Here is an 11561-nt window from a genome sequence, read left to right as displayed (position 1 = left end):
AATACAGAAGTCAAAGAGACCATTTATAGAACAGCATATTTCTAGATACAGGGAAAAAAACGATGCATTAAAATAAGGAAATCATTAAATTGAAAAACTGTAACTGGAAATTGAATTTTTTAATAAAGTGGTTATCTCTGGGAGAGGAGTATTTATAAAAGGGCCTTTTTCCTATAGTATTTAAATTTTGTTTACTATGATGATACATTATCAGAAAAAAAATAAGGATGTTTCCAATAAACATTTAACATGCATATTAAAATGATGAGTCTCAGGGGGAATTTTTCAATTAAAATTTATGTGAAAAATAAAGCTATTAGTAGGGCATTTGGAGTCAGAGAGACCTATGTAGGAATTCCAGTCAGTGTGACCTTCAGCAGTTTTCTCAAATTTTCCAAGTTTCAGTCTCTGTCTAAAAAAAGTATGAAAAGAACACTATAGTTTGGATCTTAAGTATCCCTCAAAGGTTTGTCTATTAAAGGTTGGTCCCAAGCTTGCTGCCACTTGATGGAACCTTGAAAAAGAAAACTTGATATATTAGATAAGCTACATCAATAATTTAATGGCAGGTATAATAAAATGATTATCTTCCTATACATAGGAGCCTCATTTTCTGGGACACTGTAAAATAGTCCATTTTATTGATGAATAAATAAATGGAAATTAAAAAAAAATCAATTCTACCATGATTTAATCCAGATATTGGATTATTTAGCTAGAGATATTGATGCTTCTCATTTAAAACATTATTTAATAAGCATAAAAAATGGAATCTGAATATAGTTAGAGAAATTTGATGCCAAAGTAATATATTTGGCACTACTGATTTTTTAAAATAAAATTTATGCACTGTACTTTTGATATGTTTCAAAGCTATAAATCCATCATTGTTTATAAAAGGAAGTAATTGCCAAATATTTAGGTCTTCTTCTGAAGATTTGTTTTGAAATCTGATTCTCTACTTTTCCCCATTGCCTCTGCAAAATGGCTTAACAAAAACTTTCATAAAGAAATGTGTGTATTGTAACAAAAATATATTGAAAAAACATGTTTTGTAAAGGTATTCTACTAGCTGTTTATCAATCAATAAAAATTGATCATCCTGTTAAAAAATCAACTTTTCATTTTATAGATCTTTTATACAGTTTTTAGACTCTGTTTCATTTATTTCTCCTCTGATCTTTATTATTTGTTTTCTAAGCAATTTTTTAATTTCCCTTTTGATTTCTTCATTGATTCAATGGTACTTCAAGAACATGTGGTTTATTTCCATAGATTTGTATAATTTCTAAAGTTACTCTTGGAGCTGTGACGTAGCTTGGTGGTAGAGTACTTGCCTAGCATGTGCAAGACCCTAGATTTGATCCTTAGTACTAAAAAAAAAAAAAGAAAAAAAAAAGAAAAAATTCTTGTAGATTTTTAGTTTTATTCCATTTGGTCAGAGAAAATGCATGATATGATATTATTATTTTTATTTTAGAGCCTTATTTTGTGGTATAACATATGGTCTCTTTTGGAGAATGTCTCATATGTTGATGATAAAATATGAATTCTGCTGTTGGGTGAAATGCTCTACAAATATGTTATATCCAGTGGTCCGTAGTATAGTTTGATGTTTCTTCATTAAGCTTTTGTCTGATGGTCTATGCATTGATGAAAATGGAGTTGAAAATTGTAACTGGAAAAAGATGTAGACAGCCATTTAAGATTCTTTCTAATTGAATGTGGCCTTTAAAAAGCAAATGTTCAATGGGAAGATTAGACAAACTGCAGATAGGGCAAAGGGGAAGGAGGTGGGGAAGGGGGCAAGGGGGTAAAAAAAGATTGTAGAATGAAATGGTCATCACTACTCTAAGTACATGTATAAAAAAGACATGAATGGTGCAAATATACTTTGTATATAAGCAGAGGCATGAAAAATTGTGCTCTACATATGTGATATGAATTGTAATGCATTCTGCTGTTGTTTATAAGAAATTAGAATAAAAAAATTAAAAAGAGCAAAAGTTAAAAATGAAATTATGTAATTTGAAGAAAAATAGATGGAACTTGAGAACATTGTGTTAAGTGAAATAAGCTAAATCTAGAAGGTCAAAGGTCATTTGTTTTCTCTCATATGTAGAAGCCAGAGAGGTATAAGATCTTATGAAAATTGAAGGGAGACCAGTAAAGGAGAAAGAAAACTGAGAGAGGGAAAAGAGGAAAGAAAGGGGAAATACTGGGCAATGATATTGCCCCAATTATATTGTTATATTGCATGCAAATATGAATATGTAACAAGAAGTCCCACCATTATGTACAACTATAATGCACTAATAAAAAGTAAGGAATAAAGGAAAATAAAGTAAATGTCCCCATGCCCAAGTGTTCAGTTCTCCATTTGAATTAAACATGGTCAAGTGGGCTTTGATTGAAGATGAGAGGGTAGTTTGGGGATATATTCTGAAAGAATACATATTTCAGTGTTTCACAAATGTTAAATGTTTTGTTATTGTACTTTCTCTGAACGCTATTTAGGTGATCCACAGCTTCATCTATATAGATACACATAAAAGGGGCTAAGAAAGTTTGGAATTTTTTCATAAGACAGAAGAGAGAGTGCTTGTCTAGCATATACCTGAGGCCTTTTGTTAGAGCCTCAGCACTCCTAAAAAAAAAAAAAAAAAAAAAAAGTGGAGGCCACAGGGTCCCTCTACTGGTAGCTAGTATAAATACAATTCAATTACAACAAGTGGAGTTTCCTACACATTTGTGGTAATAACTTAAAGTTTAAAAAGTCATCCCAATTCAATGCTAAATTTTTTAACATTACAGTGTTGTTTATGGACTAGTTTCCACTAAAATACTTTAAAATCTTTCATTTACTTAATATATGCTTGGGAGCTATGGGTCATTGTCCAAATACATCTGTTTTCCTCTACCTATGCATGTGGACTTCCATTATCTTCCTGTCCATAAGCCACAACTGGTTAGTTTTCTTGGCTTTCATTGGTGTTAAGGGTTTCTAAAAATAATGCTTCTGTTGTTACTTCCTAGGTTTGGAACATAATTAGAGTAGACAAAAGAGTTAAGCAGATGGAGATCTAAGTGTCAGTTTTATTATAAAGTAATACTAAGTGATAACTGAAGAATGAGATCAATTTTGCAGTAACAGTAGTTTTCTAGGACTGCACCTAAAAATGGGTAGCTCTTCTCCTAGTTGCTTGCAGTCCAGTCCCTTACACAAAGGGTGGCATATAGTTTGTTTTCCAAACCAAGATACTTTTGAGAGTCAAATGGGCTCTCTAATAGGATGAAATATTAGGACTGTCCTGGGCAAACTGTGCCACAAGATCTGCCTTTTGTCTCATGATAGCAGTCAAAGCAAAAAGCATATCCTCATCAGGCAGGATACTCTTCCAGGAGGAAATGGAGGAAAGGGGTTAGCCTAGCACACTCAGTTGCTTATTCCTAACACAACAAACAGATGAATCCATTCTTCATCATTAGGGAGAAGGAAAAATGGGCCAAGAAGCCAATTGTACACATGAAAAAATTTCATCCTTGTAGACTCCAGAGGAATGTAGAAAGAGGGTTTTACCATCAGGCCTGCTTCTAATATTTGCAGTCAGAAAAGGGCCGTAGTGAGCTGCTCTCAGTATAGATCCTGAAGAGTGGTGTACAAGAGTACACATTTAATGATATGATGATGCCTGGTAGATTGAAATTGGCCATGGTGGGAGTGTTAAGAGCATGGGAATTGGCATACTAGAAATTAGGGACTTCCTGTCTCCTTCTTTGTAGAGCTGGTTGTTAAAAATTCACCAGTATACCACTTGACACTTGATCAGAATTTTATTTGCCACAGGTTTATAGTTTTTGCTTTCCCCTGTCCTCATTATCTATTGAAGATATTCATGATAACTGTTATAGGCACATTTATTATTACCATTAAAAAATTCCAAGCTCTGAACTATCGTATACCTCCTATTGGACTTTTACTCGGTGGTCTAAATACTACAGTGGTCTGTGCTCTGAGTCCTCTGTCCTGGCAGAGCCAAGGACCCTGAGAATGGGTTTTCCACTTGGTACCAAGACTAGCCATTCAGTGCATGGTTGGGGAATTCCTTGCCAAGTCTACTGAGTTGGAAAGCGTAAGTGTCACTTTGAATGCTTTTAGACTCTTCCAGGCCTTGGTAATGAGAAGTAGGATTATTCATAGGGGAACTGAAATTTCTGGCAATAGAATTGTTAGTATATCCATAGAACATTTGAGTTTCAGAAGTTAGAATCTCCAAGATTTGAGTCCTATTTATGTGGAGTATAACTGTGAAACTTTGCAAAAAATTTTTGCCAATTGGAATTTTTTTTTTTTTTAAAGGGGAACAAGTGGGTTGGGGTTGTGGCTCAGTGGTAGAATGTTTGCCTAGCATATGTGAGGCATTGGGTTCGATCCTCAGCACCACATAAAAATAAACAAATAAAATAAAGGCATTCTGTCCATCTACAACTACAAAAAAAATTAAAATTAAAAAAGGGAACAATATTCTCCCATAAAGAAAAAAATGTTTTGAGGATAAAATGAAATAACACGTAAAATGGATTATAAAACTTTAAAGAGCTACCTTAAAGTAAAGCATAAACATTATAAGGACAGTGCATATTTTGTGGTAAATGGAGATAGTTGTTAGTTCTGACATTTTAGCCAATAATTTGCCAGACAGGAAGCAGAGGTGGACTATCCACAAGGTTATCTGAATATGTGTTAACCCTCCAGCAAAGCAGTATAACTTGTTTTGGAGGAAAGAGGGAAAAATTAGGCATTTCTCCCTTAACCTCCCAGAATAAACTAGCATCTTTGGAAAAATAGAACTTTATTTTTTGGATTTCTTGATGCTTATTTTACAGTTTAATGCTTCTAAATTATAATTTGGAAGGAAGTGGTGATATTACATACATTTGTGTTCTTAAAAAGTACTTAAAATCTCTAAAAGTACTTAATTCAACCATCATGGAATAATTTCTGCTTGTACCTTTCAATGTGTTGTGAAGGGCTGGATGAAGAAGTCATGTTTTGTATCATGTACTTTGTACAGAACATACAAAGCCTGTTTTTTCCTTCACATTACAGGGAGATCCTAAATATAAAATTACTTCGTATGATGTTTTCTTATTAAACACCAAATAAATATATTTTAAATTTGAGTAGCAGCTATATTTCAGATTATATAAAAAAATTAAAATTTAAAACTTTCAAGCTCTAAGTGTTTTTAGATGTATCTTGGTCTCCCTCTGGTGGTATCTGAGGCAAATTGAATCAAAACCTGGTGCATATAGCTTATTTCTTTGAATAAATAATAGATTTTGAACATTTAAGTCTCTATTACAATGGCTAGAAAATACAGAGTATATAATCTATATAATCTATATCTGACCTTATTTGCATCCAAATTAAGATAAATCATATGTAAAATACCCATTTCTAAGATTTGAGACATTTAAAATGTGATGTGTTTATATTATTAAGCATGATAATGGTATTTTACTTAGGTTTTGGCATATCTTAGATTATTTTTCGTTTATTGTTGTTATTGTTTTGAGGTTTTTTTCATTACTTGATTGTGTGTTTATTTTTTTGTAATGGTGGTGTGTGTGTGCACGTGGACACATGTCTCTGTGTGTTCTTTTCCATACAAAATATAGCCCTATATTCAATTGTAAATTTCCAAGCTTTGATGTTTTATGCAATATCTTCTGGTATAAATTATTGAAAAAAAATATGGAAAAAAGAATTATTTAATAAGTTGTTTGTTGGTAGACACTGCTATTACTCTGGTGAGATTTTTCTCATAAACATATTACAAAAAGCATTAAATCTGTATCTTATCAATTCTCTAGATTCAACCATAAATTTTCAAGGAATCCTGAAGATAGAAGAACAAGGTAGAATATACCAAATAGATGTGATTGGTTAAACACAGTGAGGTTTTCTTTTTTTCTTTCTTTTTTTGTGATGCTAGGGGTCTAATTAAGGATTTCACACATGCAAGACCAGTGCTCAGTGCTCTACAACTGAACAACACTTCCTGCCCGGAAATTCCATAGAATATAAATGCATATTTCTTTCTTTTAAAATATTTTTTTAGTTGTAGATGGACATAATGCCTTTGTTTCATTTATTTATTTCTATGTGGTGCTGAGGATCAAACCCAGTGCCTCACACATGCTAGGTAAGCACTCTATCACTGAGCTACCCCAGCACTCTATCACTGAGCTACCCCAGCCCAAATGCATATTTCTACAAATAAATTGTAAGGAAGTAAAAACAGAGATGGAAGTAGAACTTGAAAATTAAAAGAGACTTAAATTACTATAGTCATGTTATATATATACATATGTATGTATGTACATATATATAAATGTTATACACACATATGCCCTAATTAAGATAAGTAGTATGAAAAACACCAATTTCTAAGATTTATGAGACATTTAAAAAATGACATTAGATGTTTATATTATTAAGGAATTTTTAGGTCTGATAATGGTATTTTAGTTACATTTAAAGATAAGTTATTGTCTTTTAGAGATTCACCCTGAAGTGTTTACAAATGAAATTACATGATTTCTTGGATTTGCTTCCAAAGAGTTTCAATAGGAAGGGATGAGGGGAGGTGTGGCTAGAGCAGACTCAACCATGGACTTAAGGTTGCTGCTACTGGACAGACACTGGCAATTTATTTTATCATTTTATCTACTTTTGAGTATGTTTTGAAATTCTCCACAGTAAAGCATTAGGACTATCAATGAACTGGTGAAAAGTATCTTTAATAACAGCTCTATAAATGAATACAGCTTATTTTACCATATCATTAAACACCATTGTTCAGTGGACTAGTAAGCAATTTTCCTTACTAATCTTAACCCAAGCCATGCTACATTTAGGTCTCATTATGTATTGGAGGAGTATCCTAAATTTCTTAAGAGCAGCCCTCAGAAATCTGGCTCAGTCTAAACAGAGGCTTTATTTTTTTTTTTAATATCTGTAAGAAACTGAGTTAGTTTTTTCTTGGACCTCAATTTTAATCTAAAGCAAAAGGAATCTTAGAATAAGGTTGCAGGCTTATTAAAGAAGATAGGGTGTAATAAATTCAGATTACCCAATTCCTTGAGATTGAACCAAGATCAATTTAAGGACAAGTGAGGGAACATTCAGAGGTATTGTTGCTTAAAATGTGCATTGTAGAGTAGTGACAAAGCACAAGAATTCTTCCTAGGAAACTTAGGAAAAAAGTGGGATTTTAAGACAAAATGATAGTCTAAAGCTTTAAAATTTAGAAGAAAAGACAGTGGAGGTATGTTTCAACATTTTGTGAACAAGAATTTTCTAACAAATTTTCTCTGTCCAAAATATAAGAAGTCACCTTGTGAAGTTGTCTTTAGGAATGTAAACAGTCTGGACTTTTATTTGTCAGGGAAATAGCAGAGAAATTTTCAGTGAACGGGAGTTTAGGTTTAGATAGACAAAACTCATATTTAATTACTAACATTTGATTCTTTGAATAATAAAAATGGAAATGTTAAAGGTCCTCTAACATCTGGAAGGGAGATGAATTTCAGGATCAAGACATTTTCCTTATGCTCCTATAGGACATACTTTCAGCTTATCTGTAAGGTAAGTGAAGAGCTTAAAAATTTGGGCATCAGTATTATTACATGTGTTAGTAGATGGGTATTAGTCTTGAGTACTGAGAGCAATGGTGAAACCATTTTCCATGGATCCTGAATTTGCAGAAGAGCCTGGAGGTGATTCATTGCTAAGAACATTTTTAATTGAAGCTCCTAAAGCATTGGTATATACTGGAAGGCTCCAAGACATTTAGGATAGTCTAAATCTCCATTAGGCCATTCCTCAGAGAGACAATACTGGCTGGTTGCCAATCGAGGCTTTGGTGTATCACTTAGGTCTGGAATCTCCCGAAGTGACACCATTACCAGCACTGCTGCCACCACTGTATTCATTAACATAAGCTGGATAAGCCAGGTGCAAATGACTGTGGAGTCTTAGTGGGTTATAACAACAAAGGTTTGATTTTAAACTTACATTACATGCCTACCATGGGTTCTGTTCAGGTCTCCTCCCTGTGGGATTTTTGCTAATTGAAGTCACCATCTGAATCCTTGCCAATCATCATTGTTGAAGGAAAGAAACTCTTAAAGGGTGTCTGGGTTGTGATTAAGATAGCATTTTAAGTACATCAGGTTGGGGATTCAGGAATAATTGGACCCAGCCCTTCACCAATAATTCCTCTTTACAAGGTCCTGAAAAAAAATATCCATGAAGGAAATAGCAAGAAAATATGCCACATCCCCATGGGTGTATATCCCAGTGAAGAATCCAGTGAATTAGATAGAATGGCACTGGAAATCCCTCAGCACAAGCCATGTTAGCCTGGGCAGCTTAGGCCCCAAAGCGGGTTAAATACCTGCTTCTCCTCCTTTTGCTCCACAGCATGATCTGAATCATCATTCTTCTATTTTTTCATTTGTCAAACAGAACCTGGAGTGCAGAAGATACAGGGAAGGAGCTAGAAAGAATCTATATGAAAACCTAGTACAGAGCTGGTGTGGGCGGCACTCCTAACCAAGCCACATGGAGAAGGAAGCCAGAGAGCCTGGAGGGAGAGACAGAACCAGCATGTGCCAGTGGGAAGCACGTAGGGTGGGAGATGACTGGGCTGTCTCTGGAGGAACAGGGAATTGGAGGAAGAAAGGTGGATTGGACTACAAACATTCATATGGTGCCTTTTTAGCAAATTTTAAATCTTCAACCAGTCGGGGCAGTCAATAAAACTGTTTGTGACTTCTTCAACTATAACAACTATTCACAGGTAGTTACTAAGAATGGAAGTAAAAATCCTGAGAAAAGAAGTTTTCTAATCAGGAGGCTTTAGCTAGACAGGGTAGTAGTAAATGAGGGAGTTAACAGGGCTTTGATAAAGATATTTTTTTTCCTCCCCTCTTATCACTGGGTAACAATGACCTTAAATTGAAGTGTGTAGGTCAATGCAGTTAATAATCTTTTATTTCTTAGTAGGAAGGTATGCCCTTTTAACGTATGAACTTTAAAAAGCCATTGGTTGTTATTTATGCTGATTTCTTATGATTTTTTTCTATAGCCTTTTAAAGCATGTATAAGTATTTTTACTTTATCTTCACAGCAGGAGAACTGTTCTCTCTCTCTCTCTCTCTCTCTCTCTCTCTCTCTCTTTTTAGCTTGCACATACAGTGTGGTTAGGGACTAGGAATAGGTGTGAATGTCCTCCCCGGTTTCCACTTTGGTTTCCTCACCTCTTCCTTTGTAGTAAGGATTCTTACTCCCCACGAAAAGTAGTCCCAATGAATTAAGTTATTTTATTTTAGTTTTTGCAACTAGTGGTTTGTTAATGGGTAGCACCTCCTTTTTAAAAAATAATGGTGGAAAATTTGATTTACACATTCAGATATGAATTGACTAAATTAGTTCACACCATTATGTTTTGTGAGCTTTATTTCTGAGTGTGACAGGAGGAAGAATACTGTCTTCAGATGTGGGTTGCAATTGCTAGAACAGTTAGAGATGGGCATGAAAAACCCCCCAAAGGCAAGTCTGGAGAAGGAAGGATAAGAACTAAGACACCAATGGGCAGGACAGTCATAGGGAGAGGAGAGTTTTAAGGAAATATTTAACTTAAGAGCTGTGGACAATCCTTTCCTTTTCCCCTTCTCTTTCCTAAGTAAACACCTAATTCCTGGCATCATATGTGGAAAGAATACACATGCCCTATACCCCATGCCAAATAAAAAGCATCTCTCCATCCTTGTTAACTATATAATGAGGTTGGTCATTCAGTGCCTAGGTTTTGGGACCAGGTTTCCTGAGTTCAAATTCTTACACCCCAATATGTGTGAGCTACGTAAATTTAGCAAGTCATTGGATTTTATTAGGCTTATTATTTGTAAAGTGAAAATAGCCAGTGGAATTAATAGACCTGTATGGTGGTATCGTCCTTTAATCCCAGCTACTTGGGAGGCTGAGGCAGGAAGATTGCAGCTTTGAGGCCAGCCTGTGCAATTTAGAGAGGCTCTGTCTCAAAATAAAAAAAAACAAAGGGTTAGTACTCAGTGATAGAGTGCATCCTCAGTCTGTGTGAGGCCCTGGGTAGAGGCCTGGTATCATTAAATAACTAAATCAAGTATACTTTTTTCCTTACTTCCTAGTGAAGAGATTAAATGAAATGATTAATGTAGCATGTTTAGCATAATGCCAGGAACACTATAGGTGCTCAATAATGGTTTGCATTCTTTGTGTACCTAAAATTGCTATGGGAGTCTTCTTGGATAAGCAGAATTAATATTGTCAAAATGGCCATAATACCAAAAGTTCTATACAGTTATAATGAAATTCCTATTAAAATTCCAATGATACTCTTTATAGAAATAGAAAAGGCAATCATGAAACTTATTTGGAAAAATAAGAGGCCCAGAATAGACAAAGCCATCCTTAGTGAGAAAAGCAAAACAGGGAGCATCTCAATACCAGACCTGAAATTATACAACATAGCTAGAGTAACAAAAACAGCATGGTATTGGCTCCCAAACAGACATGAAGACCAATGGAACAGAATAGAAGACACAGAGACAAGCCCACATATATACAGTTATCTCATACTAGACAAACACACCAAAAACATACATTGGAGAAAATATAGTCTCTTCAACAAATGGTACTGGGGAAACTGGAAATCCATATGTAGCAGAATGAAATTCAATCCCTATCTCTCACCCTGCATGAAATTCAATTCAAAGTGGATTAAAGACCTAGGCATTAGACCAGAGACCATGTGCCTACTAGAAGACAAATGTAGGTCTAACACTTCATCATGTTGACTTAGGAATCAACTTCCTCAACAAGACTCCTAAAGTGGGATGATTTTAAATTAAAAAGCTTCTTCACAGGGGCTGGGGATGTGGCTCAAGCGGTAGTACGCTCGCTTGGCATGCGTGCAGCCCGGGTTCGATCCTCAGCACCACATACAAACAAAGATGTTGTATCCGCTGAAAACTAAAAAATAAATATTAAAATTCTCTCTCTCTTTCTTTAAAAAAAGCTTCTTCACAGTAAAGGAAAAAATAGAGAACATGAAGGAAGAGCCTACAGAATTTGAGAAAATCACCTGCACCTCCAATACAGCATTAATATATAAAGAACTCAAAAAAATTTAGCACCAAAACCCCCACAAATAACATAATCAATAAATGGGCAAAGAAACTGAACAGACACTTCTCAAATATATGAAAAATCTTCAACATTTCCAGTAATTAGAGAAATCTAAATTAATATTACATGAAATTTCATCTCAGAATTGACAACAATAAAGAATACAAGAACCACAAATGTTGGCAAGGATGTGGAGGGAAGAGTACAGTCATACATTGCTGGTGGGACTGCAAATTGGTGCAGCCACTCTGGAAAGCAGTATGGCAATTCCTCAAAAAACTAGGAATGGAACCACCATTTGACCCAGTTATACCATTCCTTA

This window comes from Ictidomys tridecemlineatus, chromosome 9 (genome assembly GCF_052094955.1).
Source record: "Ictidomys tridecemlineatus isolate mIctTri1 chromosome 9, mIctTri1.hap1, whole genome shotgun sequence".
NCBI classification, from domain to species: Eukaryota; Metazoa; Chordata; class Mammalia; order Rodentia; family Sciuridae; genus Ictidomys; species Ictidomys tridecemlineatus.
The sequence above is the reverse complement of the archived record's forward strand: the minus strand, read 5'-3'. Positions refer to the sequence as shown.